At 33.8% G+C, this 19,043-nt stretch overlaps 1 protein-coding gene across 4 annotated transcripts in view; it reads right to left on the minus strand.

Moving 5' to 3' along the window:
* SOX5 (SRY-box 5) overlaps positions 1-19,043 on the minus strand; it is a 999,335-nt gene that overhangs the window by 715,002 nt on the left and 265,290 nt on the right. For all 4 annotated transcript variants that reach the window (XM_029204642.1, XM_029204643.1, XM_029204639.1 and 1 more), the window contains exon 3: positions 15,206-15,290. The gene's annotated coding sequence lies outside the window, so the exon portion shown is untranslated. The remainder of the gene's footprint in view (positions 1-15,205; positions 15,291-19,043) is intronic.

Consider the following 19,043-nt stretch of genomic DNA (forward strand, 5'->3'; position numbering starts at 1 on the left):
ATTGAACCACACAGTTTTCCTCTGAACCTTTGCTCATGCTTGTCTCAAGCTCTCCTCGTTTCCACCACTCAAGGCCCACCTCAAATATTACTGTCTTTGCTATGCCTTTTGGGATTCTCACTTCTTGTCCACAGCGTGTCCCTACTTCATTCCCTGCCCGTGAAACCTCTTCCTTCTCTGATACATGAAATATAACAGAGAATATCAGTTAAAAGTATATGAGATGGTGGAAGTAAAAACAAAAAGAAGGGTATAATTATGGTAAATACATTCCATCAATGTCTATACCTTTGGCTAGGCAGACTCCAAACTTGGCACTAAGTTTTCTAGTAGTGAATGACTAAAGGAACACTGGTCAGTTACACAATACACAGGCATCATTAGATAAAAATAGTCTAATAACTATAGTCACCATGCTGTATCAATACATTATATCCCCATGATGTATTTATTTTATAAGTTAATACCTTTGGACCCCCCTTCAGCTGACATTTCTACTAAAAAATTTAGTCACATTGATTTAAGCATTAAAGAGGATGAACAGTAAAAGTATAAAAAGAGTTTTAAAATGTATTCATGCTTTAGATATACAGCACCTACTTTTTTCTATAAATAAGTAAATATTATACATCAGGAGTAGCACCTGATAAGAGGAGTTAGAATTTTCTCCCAAGTAGTCTTATAGAACAGATATGCCAGGTTGCAATGAAATACTTCTGCAACGCAATTCTTGGTAGGCATAATGAGTTTTACGGGGCTCTCTCTTACAGCAGCCCTCAATCAGGGCCAATGACACCACATTAAAGCATAGGTCATAAAAGTCACTTACTTGGGGTCTTCAGAAGGCAAGGACACAGCTCTGCATCCCTGGCTTAGTTCAGAGGTGGATTTCAGGGCATCTCAAAAGAAATGCATACCCCTCAAACCATATCTGCAAAATATCATTTGTCACCATTGGGTTTCTCCTAGACATTGCGGGGCAACAAATTTGAAATCGTTGTTTCTGAAAGAAGTGGAGTTCAGGTTCTCTACGTAGCCAAACGTTAAAGTAAATGCCTATGATTAAACTACCGGCAAGCTGACCTCATCTTGAGAACACCGGCATGTATACCAAAGACAGCATTCAGAAGCGAAGGACTCAGAAGTGAGCTATGGATCTTGGCATTCTGCCTTTCACCAGAGGGACTCATGTACTTTTGCCATACTCACCCCCAACTACACCCCAGTACTTCATCACAGTGTTTAGACGCAGGATCCCATTTTACGTATGGTTGCATCCTCTGCAACAACGAGCACCATGCTTTGCACGTTGATGGCATAACAGCTACACAGAGATGCCTTCTGCCTCCTTCTTCTCCAACCAACTCTTGACACAACTTCTACAAAATACTGGAGTGGAAAGATGGTAGGCACATCCAAAATGGGTCTGCCAACAACAGACTTGGTGTGCATCACACATCACCTCCAAAATGCCTCATGAAGTAAATTACCAAAAAGAAGACGAACCAATATAGAATGTGTTGAACCATATTTCTGTGCATTTTGAGTAATTTTGTTCAAGGAGAATTGAACCGGATGGTTAAAATCAAGAAAATAGATTAAAACCCTAGTTAATGAATGTCTTGGAGATGGCTGTGCAAGTATTTAGTATATGTTTAACTAAGACAAGCTTGCTGAGCCACATTTATCTATGTAGTATTCTTAACTTTCTCAGGGCTACTGTTTCAAACCAGAGCTTCCTCAAAGAAATTTTAAATCAGATTTCACCTCTGGTCACATTCCTGCACACTTATACTTTCTAGTAGTTACACAGCCTTAACCCTCCTGAAATTTTAGATTGTAATTCCAAGAGTTATTAGGTTGGAAAACAGCTTCTGGGCAAATGATGTTATTCAAAAAAATTTTTATACCAGAAATAATAGTTGGATTGTTTCTGCCTCACAGATAGTCTTGAGGTCTGATTTTTCACGTAATTTGGGTATTCTGACCTAAATTTTCTTGCTCTTAAATAATAATACCCTTAAAACAGAAGAGAGAGATGAGGGGATAAATACAATAAATACAATAGTTTGCTAAACAAATACAAAGGTTAAAATTAGCTTTGACCTTCCTTTTCTGTTTAGTTTACCTATCCTGCTGTATTCCAATGGCATTACATAAATACTTTAATATTTGCTATTTAAGGGTCTATCAAAATCTTGAGTTCTGTTAAGTCTCAATAAGTATTACTCCTTTCTAAAATTGCTAGTCTTAATGTATACGTTTTCTTTTCAAAACGTATTATTTACTATTGAAAAGTTATTCCTATTCCTAAAATTAAAATATTTGTTTATGTTTTTTAATATCAGTACAGATAGAATTTAAAAATAGAATAAATGGTCACACACCAAAATTCATGTATCCTTCAGAGGTATGTTGGACAGTGGAAGAACACAGAATTCATTTTGTGAAAGAATTTTTTTAATCCAAAAAGATAGTTCATTTGAACAATCTATCGAATACATTTTACTTTATTTTAATAAATTGCTTCATCTTCTGGATCATTTTATGGTAATTATCACTTTTTTTTTTTTTTTTTTTTTGTGGTACGCGGGCCTCTCACCGCTGTGGTCTCTCCTGTTGTGGAGCACAGGCTCCGGACGCACAGGCTCAGCGGCCATGGCTCACGGGCCCAGCCGCTCCGCGGCATGTGGGATCTTCCCAGACCGGGGCACGAACCCGCGTCCTCTGCATCGGCAGGTGGACTCTCTACCACTGCGCCACCAGGGAAGCCCCAATAATCACTTTTTATTGAGGGATTTGGTTATGAAAGTGAGAAAAAAAAAAGGGAGAAATGCAGGAGAACTTTTTAAAAATCCAACTGCAGTTACATCTGTGAATTCATAGACATGAATTATGCTCACAATAATGAGGTAACTGCTTCATTTTTTAAAAAGGGACTATGAAAATGCTAGGTGAGTGGTAGAAGAATTTAAGGATGGTTTTCAAAAGTGAACATCTTAATAAGAAATGATACCTTTTGTCCATTATACACAATCCAGAAATAATTTTCCAAGTATTCTAAAACTCTTATTTCTGGGTTACTGCTGTCAGTGACAGTGGGACCAAGTGGAATTCAAACGAAGGCAAACGTTGTCACAACATGAAGAACTGTCCAATGACCTGACACAGATCAACTCTGAAGCAGTACAACTCCAACTCTACCACTGGGATTTTCTGAGTAAGTCCCAGATAAACTTGTAGGCAGTGTTATAGCATATTATCCTGGCCATGTAGACTTTAATGTACTGAAAATTCTGCAAAACATTGTGGTCTTCCTAAATTTTTTTCCAATTAAAAAATTAGAATAAAGAATTTATAGATATGTTTATATAGCAATCTATATATACAGAAATGCTACTATTAGAAAAACATTTATGGATTACTAATGCAATCTCTATCAAAATTCCAATGGCCATTTTTCACAGAAATAGAAAAAACAATCCTAAAATTTGTATGGAACCACAAACAAACCCAAATAGCCAAAGCAATCATGAGACAGAAAAACAAAGCTGGAGGTATCACACTTCCTGATTTCAAACTAGTATAGTACTACAAAGCTATAATAATCAAAACAGTATGGTACTGGCATAAAATGGAACAGAATTGAGGGCTCAGAAATGGGAAAAAGATAGTCTCTTTATAAATGATGTCAGGAAAACTGGATAACCACGTGCAGGAAAACAAACTTGGACCCCTATCTTACAACCACTCACAAAAATTAACTTGAAATGGACAATAACAGATTTGAACATAAGACCCAAAACCGTAAAACTAGAAGAAAACATAGGAGAAAATCTCCTTGATGTATGGATTACTACACTTATGTTTATAGTTTAAAAAATAGTATGTATTTTTTCTTAAAATGAAAGTAAGATGTATTTCTTAAAGAAAGGTATCTAATACATGCAATTAAAAAGGTGAAAATTTTTAAAAATCAGATGTCATCCTGTAATCTAGCTTTTGAGCATTTTATTTTTTTTATTTTAGCATATATTCTGTCAGTATTTTTGTCCTATGCATGATACACACCTCTGTGTGTGTGTGCAGGCACGGACACCCACATATCCATTCAACAAATATTTCTTGAATATTTATGATGGTCCTGGTTTCTCATGTCATTCCAACATTTTTACATGAAATTAATATTCTATCATACACAAACACCACAACGTTTTTTAATGCATAGCCCATTTTTGTAACAAAATCATATTTTTATTATTATTATATTTTGTGTGTGTGGTACGCGGGCCTCTCACTGTTGTGGCCTCTCCCATTGCGGAGCACAGGCTCCAGACGCGCAGGCCCAGAAGCCATGGCTCACGGGCCCAGCCGCTCCGCGGCATGTGGGATCCTCCTGGACCGGGGCACGAACCCGTGTCCCCCACATCGGCAGGCGGACTCTCAACCACTGCGCCACCAGGGAAGCCCCAAAATCATATTTTTATTTTAAATTTTGTGTTACTACACACATTACATATATGTAATATTACATAACTTACTAGAAGCACAAGCATCAACATTAACAAATTTTAATGTCTACTGTGTGAACTGAATCTTTGGTGCAGCAATACAATGGACACTTCTAGCCTCAGTACGTGAGAGGTCTCATCTCACTGCAATCTCTTCAGCATTGGTTATTGTGCATTTTTAATCTTTGCCAATTTGCTAAATGAACTAGGTTCTCACGATTAATTTGCGTGTCTCGAATTATTACAAAAAAAATTTTATATGTTTAGTCCCCATCTCATTTCCTCCTTTTAACTGAATATTCAAATTATATCTCTATTTTTCCCTTAATTTGTAAGTAGTTGATATTTTAATTTCATAATTAACATATGAAATTGCCAATGGCAATTTATTGTATATCATTAAACCCAATATATTGTAAATACCTTTCCCAGCTCCTCATTTGTTTGTCAGTTCTATCATTTAAGATGCAAAGAAGATTTTACAATTTTGTGATCAAATCTAGCAAAATTTTTCCTTTGTGATTTCTGCCTTTGGTGTAATGCTGAAAAATAACTTCCAACTCTCCCTCCACTTATATAAATACTCACCAACACTATCTCTTAATACTCTAGAGTTTCTTTTATTAAGAATTTAAAACTTTAATCCTCCTAGAATTTATATTGACAATAGTATAGAAATTTAACTTTTTTCTAAATACTTAGAAAAGTGTTCATTCCTTTCACACAGATTTAATATGCCTAAAATGACACTGTATCAAAAAGCTTTACCATATTAAGAGGGAATGAAATTTCCTAATTACAGTTCAAACATCATGTTTATATTATGTCATTTCATTTCATATTATAAAGCACCAATTATTCACTGTAAAGTATCAACTGTTTTCTAAATTCTCTAAAAGATGAATAGATATATGTATAAGCAAAGAAAATTAAAAATTATGGTTCCTAATTACTTTAAAAATTAGGAAATATTTATTACATTTTATAAAGAATCTCAGCAGTTCAACTTCACTAATTTATGCAAAATGTATTTTCATTTACAGAATGTGACCGTGGGCAAGACTTCTTCCATTGAGAAGATATATAACCTAATTATGCAAAAAGTTCTACGGAGACTGTTTGGGTTCAAGGTTTTTTTCTCAAATTAAATTATTATTGTTAGAACTGCTTCTTTGTTGCTTAGTATTCTAAAGAAAGACACAAAAATAAGCAATTGCCTGCTCACGTACATTATTTTAAAGCCTTTTGGTCAACAGTTCATGCATTATTTTATTTGGAAGGAAAAATCCTCTTTATTACAAACAACTGCTGAATAAGAGTACAATGTTCAAGCAGTTGTTATTAAAGGATTAAGACATATTATTATCATCTGACTTTTAAATAAAAGTAATAGAACTCTAATTTTTCTATGATATTTTAAATGAATCTCTCTCGTTATTCTTTATCAATCAAGAAGCTAAGAGCCATAGCCCAGAGGAATTCTACAATACATAAACCATTATTTTCTTCCAGGCTAGTGTTTTAGGTCTCCTTCAAGTGGGTCAGCATTGGCTACTCAAGTAGCAATATCTTGTTCCGAGACCAGTACAATGGAGCATCTCTACAATGACTGCATTATGTTACTTAAGCTGATGTACATTTTGAAATGAACTCTGCAATTCAAATTGTGCTAATAAAATTCCCCCAGTGCATTATATGTACATACACTTGAAACACCCAGAAAATAAGCTTAATAACTTTATGTTAAACTATTCAGATGGAGATTAGATATTTGTAGGTAGAGCATAAAGGCAATCAAGCATAGTCAGGCATTTAAACAAATAATTTTGAGTTGAGAAGAAATTATGAATATAGTGCTATTATATTTAAATATGCATGGTGTTTTTACTTGTAAGGTTAACTTGAGAAAACTAAGCTGAAAGTATATCGAAAAAGGAGTCTTATTCAAGAGATTGAGGTGCAAAAATAACAGATGATCTACAATGAGTTATAAATGGTTATGAAAGAATGAGATATAGAAATTTTAACTATTCAGGAAATATAAGATCACATAATGAGTTATTAATTAAGAAATGAGGGATTCAAATCAAAGACTGTACTTTCAGGAATGGATTATACCATATGTTAGTAAAGAACTGTGGATTAAGTTATAGAGCATGGAAGGTTAGTTGTACAGGTAAGTAGCATCACAAACCCATTATCTGAATTTACTGTGAAATCACTGCCTTCTTTTTCTGTTTTTTTTTTTTGTTTTTTTTTTCTAATAATAACCAGGGTTTTGATTTCAGAGAGTCACTGGATTTTGCCATGGCCTTTCAGTCTGGTTAATTATTATGTGTTCAGAGTAATGCACATTTTTATCCACAGGTGGCAGACCTTTTTAAAATCAACTTCAATCATATTCAGTATTTTGTTTTGGTGTTTTTTTTTTTTTTTTCTTAAACTGCCACCCACATTAAAATGTAAGAGTGTGCTGCTCGGAGTTCTCATTAATGCTGCACAATTTAGATGATAGATTTGTCAACATAGTGGCTCATTCTCAAAGGCCACTGAACCCTGTCGGGATAAATGCCTTAAAAATTGTATATTGCAGAGTAATCTTTAATTATAAAGAACTCACTTGACAATTTACAATATATTGGGATTATTCTCCTTTTGCAAGCAGCAAAGAGTTTACTCTTTAGATAAGGCTGACTGAGGAAAAAAAAAAAGTGATTGGATTTGACAAATAGTTAAAGCAAAGAGCTTGCTTATTTGCAAGTAAAAGAGAGGTGACCAAAAGGCGTGTACAAATAACAACCACTTAGGTTCACAAATAATTAACTGGCTAAATGGTTAAAGCAAATAATTATAAATGCAGTGACATTTTAAAAGAATGTTAACACAGAAAGAGATAAGCAAAACAAAAATAACTGCCACCAGTGGTATAACTAACCACTATCCTCAATTTACCTCTGTAAAATCTTGAATTTGCAAACCTATGTGAAGTACTTATTTTTGTTGTGTTATTTTTGGTCAGTGCAGTATAAAATCTGATATCCAACTAAGCCTTTTTGTGGGTATTGATATGTGCAAAGAATGCTTTAACACGGCAATGCATTTCAATTCATATATAAATAAAATATTTATAATTTTATAGTTCTCAAAACATTTTACTGCTATTCCATCTAATGGCAATGCCTGATAGCCTTTATTACATTTCTTAGAAAAAGAACACTGGAAAGAATAAATGCTTATTTTACTACCCTATTAGTCTTCATTTCCAAAGTGGGAAATTCTTTACAAGCATCTTAAATTATTTTACCTAATTTTGAAAGATGTATCAGTTTAATTTACACTATTTGCAATCATATTTCGCCCTCATGAAACATAATACACCCTTAAAGAAATAAATAAAACTTATCATAACTATTTGCTGCACTATTTTAACACTTATTTTGAATATATCTACACAATGTGTACACTTAAGCAAATGGTAAGAAAGCACACACCCATGTAACCACCAGCAGGGCATTAGTGTCACTCTCCCTTGGGCCAGAAGTGCTCCCTGACCCAAATTCTCCCTCCTTCAGCTCAGCCTCTTTCCTCATTCCAAGAGATCAGCACTCTCTGGCACCTATAGTAATGTTTCCTTGCTTTTCTTTATAGTTTTACCATCTATAATGCATCTCTGAAAAACATAATTGTTTGCCTGGAATCATCCTGCATGTATTCTTATGTCTTTGCTTTTCTCCGCTTAGTATCAAGTAGATCACTAAAAGTCTTCCACTTCATTATTTCATTTCATTGTATGACTATTCTACCACTGTCCATAGTGTGGATGACAACTGAATTATTTCCAATTTTTGGCAAGTACAAGTATTTCTCCTGTGAACATTCTTGTACATATCTCCTGATACATGGATGTACATATTTTGATGGGATATATACATATATGCATAGGATTGCTATGCTTAAGTAGGGGCTATAAATTTTAACTTTACTATATCTAAAAGTAGTTGTTCCAATTTCTGTTCTGACCAGCACTGTATGAATGTTGCTGTTGTTCTGCATCCTTGTCATTACTTTGACCTGCTAGCCATTTTAGTTTTCCCCATTCTGAAGTATGTGTAGTGGGATCTCATTGTGTAATTATTCTGTATTTCCTTGACTATTACTGAGATTAAGCATTTTTTCATATGTTTTGACATTTGGACATATTATTGGCCATTTGGATTTCTTCTTTTGCCCATTTTTCTATTGGGTTGTGTGAAGTTTTACATTGATTTGTAGTTTTAAAAAATCTATTCTGGATATCACCTTTGTCAATGATGCTTTGAAAATTTATTCTGCCACTCCATATACTGTCTTTTCACTCTTTTTATGGTTTTCTTTGATAAACAATAAAATAATGCAGAACCTAATGTAAATGACGAGCTCTTTGGTGATAATGACATGTCAGTTAAAAGTTGTAAAAAATGTACCACTCTTGTGGGGGATGTTGATATTGGGGGAGGCTGTGCGTGCGTGCGTGCGTGCGTGCGTGCGTGCGCGTAGGGAGTGGGGGGAAGTGGTACATGGGAAATCTCTATACCTTCTCCCCATACTGCTGTGAACCTAAAACTGCTCTGAAAAATAAAGTCGATTTTAAAAAATAATGTAGAATGTGTGCTTTTTTAATCTAAGGAATCTGTCTCTACTCCCAGGTCATAAAGTTATTTTCCTAGATTCTCTTATAGGAGAATCTCTCATGACAGATTATTGTTTTACCTCTTACACTTAGTTTGTGACCAACTGAAATTGATTTTTGTGTGTGGTGTGAGGTAGGGATCCAACTTCATTTTTTTCCATAAAGAATCAATTTTTCCAATACCATACATTAAAAAGTCTGTTATTTCTCTACTGCTTTGAAGTACCACCTCTATTATAAATAAAATGTCCATATATGCAAGAGTCATTTCTGAGTGCTGTAGCCTCTCTCATTTGTCTACTTGTCTACCCCTGCAGCAATGCTGTACTTTCTGAATTAATAGAGCTTTCATATTAATAGGGCAAGTAATCCTACCCATCCCCCCTTTACAAGTCTCTTGACTCTTCTTGTCCTTTGCATTTTAGAATCAACTTTTCATATTACACACACACACACACACACACACACACACACACACAAACTACCCAAACAAATAACAAAGAAACAAAGACAAAACAAGCAGTTGGCATTTTGATTGTGAGTACACTGTACTTATGAATCTACTTGGGGGTAGGGGATATCTCTACAATATTGGATCTTTCAGTACATGAACATGGTTTATCTCATCATTTATTTCATTTAAAAAATATTAAAATATTTCTTAAACTTTCACAATTTTCCTTATAGAGATACTACTCATCACTTATTAATGAATACTAGGCAAAAATTGATGCTGATATATAGAAACACAGCTGATCTGTGTATATTGTACTGTTTGCATCAACCTTAAATGCTCATATTAATTCATATCATCTGCCAAGAATGACAACTGTTTCTTTTTCAATCCTAATAATTTTTATTTATCTTGCTTTATTGTATTGGCTAGGATCTCCAGGAAAAATGCTCAATAGCAACTATCCTGATGTTGTTTTTGATCATAGAAGGAAATTTCCAACAATTCACTATTTTAATTTATTCTTGCTATAGGTATTTCAACTAAGGAAGTTCTTCCCTGTTTTTAGTTTTCTAAGAACTTTAAAAAATAAGGAATAAATGATACATTTTATTAAATCCTTTTCTGCATTAACTGAAATAATCATGTGATACCTTCTTTTAATCTGTATTACATTGGCTGTTTATTTACATGTCAGCAAACCTTGATTTTCTGGAGTAAACAAACTTGCTCATGATTAACGATCCTTTTTATATATTGCTGAAATCAGTTTGCTAATATTTGGTTGACAGTTTTTCCATTTATATTCATAAGAGGAATTTGCCTGTGAATATGCTTTTTCATACTATTCTTGCCAAGTTTGGTATCAAGATTATATGATCCTTATAAAATAAGTTGGGGACTATTACCTCTTCTATTTTTTGAAAAAAAAAAAAAAAACTTACATAGGATTAGACTTATGTCTTCCTTAAATTTGCCTGTGAAGCCATCTGGGTCTGGAAATTTTTTGTAGGAAAATTTTTGATTACCAAATTAAATTTCCGTAATGTTTATAGAACTATTCAGGTTTCCTATTTCTTTTTGAGTAAATACTGCTAAGTTATATATTTTTTAGGAATATTTTGACCACTGACATATTTTTCTAGGAATCTGACCATTGATCTAACTCTTCATATTTCCCAACATAAACTTGGTAATGTAAAGTTCATGATACTCATTATTAGCTATTTAACATCTGCACATCTGTTGTGATGTCACTTTGTCATTTCTGATATTGGTTATTTGCCTCTTGTCACTTACTTTCTTGTTCAGTCTCATCAGAGGATTGGAAAATTTCCTCATCTTTTGCAACAATTTTTGGCTTTCTTGCTTCTCTTCTTCATACGTTTGTTTCTCACTTCATTAATTTTGCACTTTAATTCGTTTCTCCCTTTGACTACTTTGAGTTTATCTTGTTGTTTTTGAAATAAACTCTTGGCTTATTAATTTTCACTCTTTCTTTTCTCTAATACATTTAAGGTATAACTTTCCCAGCAAATGCTTCTTATAGGTATTCTATAATTGTCATACGTAAGATGTTCATTTTTATTTAATCTAAAATATTTATAATTACTACTGTGATTTCTTTTTAATTTTGAAACTTTTTTCTAGCCATACTTCTGTTATTCATTGGCAGCTTAATTTCACTGCTATGATTCAAATTCTTTGAAATTAGTTGAGACCTAATTTATGACTCAGGATATGGTGAATTTTTGTAACTGTTCCCAGTGTTCTTCAAAATAATGTGAATTTTGCAGTTGTATGCAAGGTTTTTATATATATCTACAGGTCAAGTTTCTTAATCTTATCTTTCAACTCTACCCTCCTTTACTGATTCTTTTCTATTTTATTCCATTAATTATTAAGTTAATTTCACTGCCATTGTGGATCGTTTATTTCTCCTTGCTAGTCTGTCAAATTTTCCTTCATCTATTTTGCAGTTATGTTATTAGGGACATTTAGATTTAGTATTATTCTATCTGCCTATTGAATTGAAAATTCAATCAGTTTTAAAGTAACTTTATCTCCAGTAATGGTTTGGGCTTTAAAATCTATTTTGTTTACTCAGTGTAGTTACACCAGTGTCCATGTGGTATTTGCATAATACAATTTATCCAACTATTTTCCATCATTATTTACATTTTACATGTGCAGAATCAGTGGTTAAGAGATGTACCCAACAGTAGATAGTCCTAAATGGTCGAGTCAGAAATTGACCTAAACAGTGTGTCTCCAAAGTTGATGCCTTTCAACATTATGCTTCCCTTACAAGTTCCAAAGAGTGAAGTCAGCTTAGGTTCAGAGGGAAAAAACACTCTCATTCTAATTTCTGCCAAGAATTTCTCATAGATTGCTATCTAATTGGGACTTTTCACTTAGCTCCGAGATAAATTCTCACTCCTTTAATATTCTAAGGCAACAAAATACTGTAAAAAATCCTTTAAAAATAGAAAGAAAACATTCTTAATCCAGAACTGCAGCACTCAACCTCTTTCACTTATACACAAGGAAGAAGTCTTCAAAGTTTTGCTCTTTGCCTTTGAAATCTGCATGATTAACAGCAACATTCACATGCTTGTCAAATGCCACCGAACTGTATCTCAATCTGCCCTAACCTAAAAAGGTAGCCAGGATGCAATATGATCAAGATTTCTGAGTGGCTGTATGGCTCTACTGAGAAGGAAAGCTTACTGCAACCTGACTTCAGAAAAAGCAGTCAGAAAGGATGAGTGATAAGCTATTTCATCTCTTCTTGAATAGACACACATATAGTATTTTAAACAGAGGCACTAAGCAACTTATGTAACCTTTTGGAATTCTGTACTTTTTTTTTTTTTTTTACATCTTTATTGGAGTATAAATGGTGTGTTAGTTTCTGCTGCATAACAAAGTGAATCAGCTATACATATACATATATCCCCATATCCCCTCCCTCTTGCACCTTCCTCCCACCCTCCCTATCCCACCCCTCTAGGTGGTCACAAAGCACCGAGCTGATCTCCCTGTGCTATGCGGCTGCTTTGCACTAGCTATCTATTTTACGTTTGGTAGTGTATATAAGTCCATGCCAATCTCTCACTTCTTCCCAGCTTACCCTTCCCCCCCCATGTGAATCCCATACTTTTTACATTTCTATAATTTTAGTACTAAGTTATACTTGTTAAAAAATGTGTAAACTGTAAAGAAAATTAAAGTTGCTCATGATTCCATAATCCAGAGCTAATAATATTTAATGTATTTACTTTCAGCTATTTTTTCTGCTAACTTTTTATGTATTTGTAATATATATGTCCACTTGAATATGTGTGTGTGCATACATATATGTGTGTACACACACACATTTGGAGATACACTGTATCTTTAGTGTGGATTCTGACTTGTTTCATTTAACATTGCATCATGCATAATTTCATGTCTTTCAAAAAATTTTTAAATATTTTATTGACTGTATAAGATTAATATATTCAGATTTATCCAACTATTGCTTTATTGCTGAACAATTTAGTCAATCTCAAATTATTCTGATTATAAACATATGAAAATGATCATATTTACATAAATTTTGTCTCCTTTAATTATTTCATTAAGTTAGATTCTTGGAATGAAATTGCCAGATAACGTTAGTTAAGCCCTAATATCTAGTCTCTTATTCTTCCACAATAATAACTCCCCCAAATTTATCTTCCAGAATAAAAGCTACATCTTCCAAGCTCTTTTTAAGTGTGGCATGGTCATGAAACTATGTTCTAGCCAATGGAATGTAAGTGGAAGGGGTATGGACACTTTTCAAACGATGTCCTTAAAGGGAGAGAGCATGAATCTTCTAGAAATATTTCCTTCCTGTTGCTAGAATACGGACATGATTGCTGGAATATCAATACTGGATATTCCAAAACACTAGGTAAGAGTCACATGTTCAGAGAAACAGAGCCAAAGATGAAAGATCTGGGTCCCTATTGACTGTGGAACCACCCAATCAGCTCTTAACTGCCTACAGAGACTTCACATAAGAAAATATAAAGTTCTACCTTTTTAAAACAATTTGGATTGCTTGCAACCAAACCTTTTCCAAACTAATAGAGTGAAAATGTTGCATAGAATGCCTTGGAAACATTTAAGGCTCTTAACAGAGATGGTCAAATCACTTTATGGTTGAATAAATATAATTTATTTCCAACATTACTGAAAACACCCAACTCCCCTCATTCTTGTTACAACATTATTATTCGAAGCTACTTTTTACTAGTTAGATCGTTAAGTGGAGCATAACTTTGCATTTCTTTTACTAGCATTTTGCATTAGAATTGCATGCTTTATTAATTACTTGTTCTTATATCTTGTTATCTTTTAAATTAAAATGTTAGTGTCTTTCTTATAATAACAGCTATACATGTGATGTTTGCTGTATTTGTTAGAAGTAGTCCCAGTTTTCCATTTGCCTTTTAATTTTATTTATACTTGTAAAACTATAAAAGTTTCATATTTGCAATAATTCGTGACTTATTCCAGTTCTGTTATCATTAAAAACCATTACAATGCTTTCTTCCATATTACTTTGATTCATTCATCTGTGAATATATAAAGTCTTATTTATAAATATTTTTAAAATTTTTTTTAGGATTTAAAAACAATTCTGTCTTTAAAGACGATAAAAACTACCACTGAACCTAAGGGTTTTCACAAATAAACTTGTATCTTGGAGTTCTAGAAGCGTAAGTCATATGACTTTTAGAATGGATTAGTAAATAAATAAATGTTAGTTTACTCTGCAAGAATACCACTATTTCACTATTCTCTTTAGGACTAAACAGAAAGATAATTCGTTTTTCATTTTACTAGTGACAAACCTCTGAACAATAGGATCCCTTTCCTTCAACCTTTTCTGCTCTCACCCACATGACAGTCACGGGACGATAAAAGGATTTTCAACTTTAGGTCTGTGGTCAAACTTTGTTCCTGGTCCCAAGAGTATAACTTTTACAGGCATTTCACAAATGCACACATAGATAGATGCCCACTAAATTTTTCTGCCAAGCAAATTGGGAAAATATCTGTTTGGCCTCAGCAAAATTGTATTTTTGTATGTGTTTACAAAAACATACCCTGAAATACTGAATAGCCCATGGAAATTTTTATAAAATGTGTGACCTACTCATTGTGACCCAGAATATTTCTTGTTCAGCAATAATAGAAAAGTAGCAACAAATGTTTTTAAAAAAATTTTTCAATGAAGAAAAAAAGCTTCTGCAACTTTAAGAAATGTGTATCTCATTAAGGAAATGAAAAGAAAAGAAATGTTGCTTTCATCTGCCAGTTTAGAAACATTACCTTCATAATGAGGTTGAGAATTATAATTACAAATACAGTTGTCATCTGAACATAAAAGACTATGTATTATAGCTTTATATGCATATGTCATATACTTTACTTATAAGTTGAAAATAAGAGAAGGCACATAAACTTCCATTTTTAAAGTAATCAATCTTTTCAAAGGTGTGTATCACGTGTTTTATGAATATATCTTTTTCCTACCCAGTGCAGTGCCAAAATTCTCTGTTCAGGCTTCAGAATCTTATAAGTAGATTCAAACAGGACTTGTGTCATCAGCAAGAGGAATCTAGAAAAAATAAAAGTAGACCATTAACAGTGTATTGTTCCTTTTTAGTAAATATATAAAGATATGGCTCTTGGGAAACAGGAGATGTCTATGGTTTTCAAAACAAATTTATATACATATAAATTTATATAGATATAATAAAGTTATTATTTATTGAAAAAAGGCATTATTCTGACATTGTAATACCACCAGAATTAATCTAAAAACATATATATATGTTATCTTATATGCATACATACATATTTGTTAATCACCACATAAGTTGTTCATTTTGTATAATTTTGATATAAACAACCTTGAATATACTTTAGGACAGGCAACATTAAGGTAAATTCTTCTTTCTTGGAATGAGTTATGAAAGATTTTCAGGTGTCCTCATAGCCCTTTCCTTGATTCCATTCAAATGTATGACAGCAACGATCAACACAGTAACTGTTTAGTGGGAGTCATCCAACTATCTCTACATTGACATTCCTTGCTATATATCTCTATGTATCTCCCAGCCCAGCTTCAAAACTATTGTTCTAGACACTTTCAGGAGTGAATAGAACTCTGGCTTTGTTAACAGTTCCTTAGGCTGGACAAAAATGGCCTCTGGCAATCAGTTGAAATTCCCAAGAATCAGACTTTTGAAAGCAGGGAATCAGTACATGGTGGCAGCCAAAGCACTGTTGCCAGCTCAGTCTCTTCACAATCAGTTCAATTTATGAAGAATTGAGTAATTCTTCAGTTTCATTCTTATTATGCCATTGATATTTCACCATTTTGGTCACAAGGTTTATGGTATTAGGGTAGTTTTAGTACCATATTGTTATCCACCTGTACCATGATTGGTAGGGGGGATTTCACTTCATTCCAATATCAGATCTTTTGTTAATAAGCAGAGAAATCTAAAAGTCACCACATTGACAGAGAAGATGCCACATTATTTCAACAATTCACTAATTACTCCATTGGAAAGTACTTCAAAATGAGAAAAGTTATTACAAATTTTCAACATCAGAAATTTATGCCACTGCCCGTTTATAGTAGCCAGGACATGGAAGCAACCTAAATGTCCATCAACAGAGGAATCAATAAAGAAGATATGGTACATATATACAATGGAATATTACTCAGCCATTAAAAAGAATGAAATAAAGCCATTTGCAGCAATATAGATGGACCTAAAGATTGTCACACTGAGTGAAGTAAGTCAGACAGAGAAAGAGAAATATCGTATGATATCACTTATATGAGGAATCTAAAAAGAAATGATACACATGAACTTATTTACAAAACTGAAACAGACTCACAGACTTAGAGAACCAACTTATGGTTACAGGGAGCGGGGGAGGATGGGGGGGAAGAGATAGGGAGTTTGGGACTGACAGGTACACACTGCTATATCTAAAATGGATAACCTGGTGGCGCAGTGGTTGAGAGTCCGCCTGCCGATGCAGGGGACACGGGTTCGTGCCCCGGTCCGGGAAGATCGCACATGCCGTGGAGCGGCTGGGCCCGTGAGCCATGGCCTCTGAGCCTGCGCGTTCGGAGCCTGTGCTCCGCGGCGGGAGATGCCACAGCAGTGAGAGGCCCGCGTACCGCAAAAAAAATAAAATAAAATAAAATGGATAACAAACAGGGACCTACTGTATAACACAGGGAACTCTGCTCAATATTATGTAACAACCTAAATGGGAAAAGAATTTGAAAAAGAATAGATACCTTATATGTATAACTGAATCATTTTGCTGTGCACCTGAAACTATCACAACACTGTTAATCAACTATGCTCCAATATAAAATTAAAAGTTAAAAAAAAAGAAATTATGCTGCTGCAATAAAATAAAGGTTGTCTGCACATGGTCTGACAATTCTTTAAAAAACTTGTTTATTATCATTTAAAATTTTTACTAAAAAGTACCCCAAACTTCACTTTTTTCAATGAAGTGAAATGTCACATCTGACCAACTGTAAAGAGACTACCATGGTAGAATTTACTTAAAATGAAACAGAAAAAATTCGCCATAGCCTATATGTAGGCAACACAGGTGGTAATTTTACCCACAAGAGGGAGTCTGTATTTTTATATTTTTGTCACAGAACTTGAAATACTTGAATTAAAATATGAAATACTAAAAAGTGTTTGTTGATACCATAATCTTTATGTCAGGTCAAGTTTTAAGCCAATCAGATTTCAGTTGGCATATTTTTCTTCAATCATAACATAACAGTATGTCAGAAGATTGGAATGATAGTTGGAATTTTCAAAAATTTCATACCTATATTGTAATTAGGGTGTTTTTGGATACAATAATGAAGAGGTAACTGCCAAAGCAGCCTAAGAGGAAATTCTTTCAGGTGGTAGTAACATTAGTTGGATGAAACTGACTGGAATTATTATGAGTGCTCTACATCCAAATTAAATAGTATAGAAATGAAATGATATCTTGGTCATCTTCTTCTCAGAAAAGAGGTTTATATACACCAATAATTTTCCATGTATTTATGGAATAGGAAACACCCTACTTTAAAACTTATAGTGGCCATTCTCACTAATATTACCTAAGACTTGTCTAAGAAAGGGTATAACTGACATGACACCAGTATGATCTTTCCTTTGTTAGAGTTGAGAAAAAGATCTTTTTATTTAAACAAAGAAATCTAAGCTTTATTCCTTCACATCGCCTAAACAGTATCTTAAATTATGAAGACTCTCTAAATAAATATGCTCTGGGTTTTGTAAAAATAAACTGTATTCATCAACTTCAAAACTACCTTATAAAAATAATTTTGGCATATCTTATCAATGGAGATTGAAATGTTCTATCACATTCAGAGACATAGTAATAATCCAGCTGAAATTTGTTTTGTGATTCCTTGTAAAGTGCAGGGAAGACAGATGATAAATTGTCCCTTTCCCCCAGAGTCCTTAGCTTCTTGACAATATTATATAACTGGGGCAGGGAGCTGAGGAAGAAGGGGTTAATCACTGCTGCTCTTCCTTCTGGAATTCCAACCTACCCATTAAATCATTGTTTTTTCTACCACTAGGGACTGTGAATCTAATGGACCTAAAATCAATACCTTATAAATGACACAAAAAATATATTCATTTTTTGGACTAATGTACCCTACTGTCTGAATCCTATTTACACCCTCTACTTTAAAAAGGAACAACAGACCCATTTCTGCCAGTAAAATGTTACTCAGTCACTCTGGTGACATGCTGCAGAATGCACTGTTGTAGTCAAGTGCAGCATGAGGGAAAGACTGGTGGCTGCAAATCCACCATTGCAGAAACTTTAAACCTGTTGCAGTGCACTCCTGTTAAGATACACAATCAGAAAGGAGCATGCAGGTAGCTTCCAATAGCTTTGCCATGTTCTGAGCGTGGATTTACATGTCTCTGTTTTATTATCTTATTTCATAACTTACATAAAATTTTCAGTGCATCAAATATTACCTTACAATATTGAAAAAACAAACACAACTTCTACTTAATAGTGAATTCTATAATGATTGAGGAAGCTCAATAAAAAACCCTAAAAGACAGAAACGCTCACTAGCATACCAAAGAAACACTAGCCAAATTAATGTAGTATGAGATCACACCACATTAAACCATAGTCACAGGCGAGCTCTGAGGAGACTGAGGGCACTTCATCTCAGGGAAACAACCAAAAAAGATACAATGACTATCTGTCGGTTTTTTGCATATTAAGAAAATACGCTGAGAATTCCCTGGCGGTCCAGTGGTTACGACTCAGC

The sequence above is a fragment of the Monodon monoceros genome, unplaced genomic scaffold (genome assembly GCF_005190385.1).
Source record: "Monodon monoceros isolate NGI ecotype Baffin Bay Population unplaced genomic scaffold, NGI_Narwhal_1 Super_Scaffold_6, whole genome shotgun sequence".
Classification (NCBI taxonomy): domain Eukaryota; kingdom Metazoa; phylum Chordata; class Mammalia; order Artiodactyla; family Monodontidae; genus Monodon; species Monodon monoceros.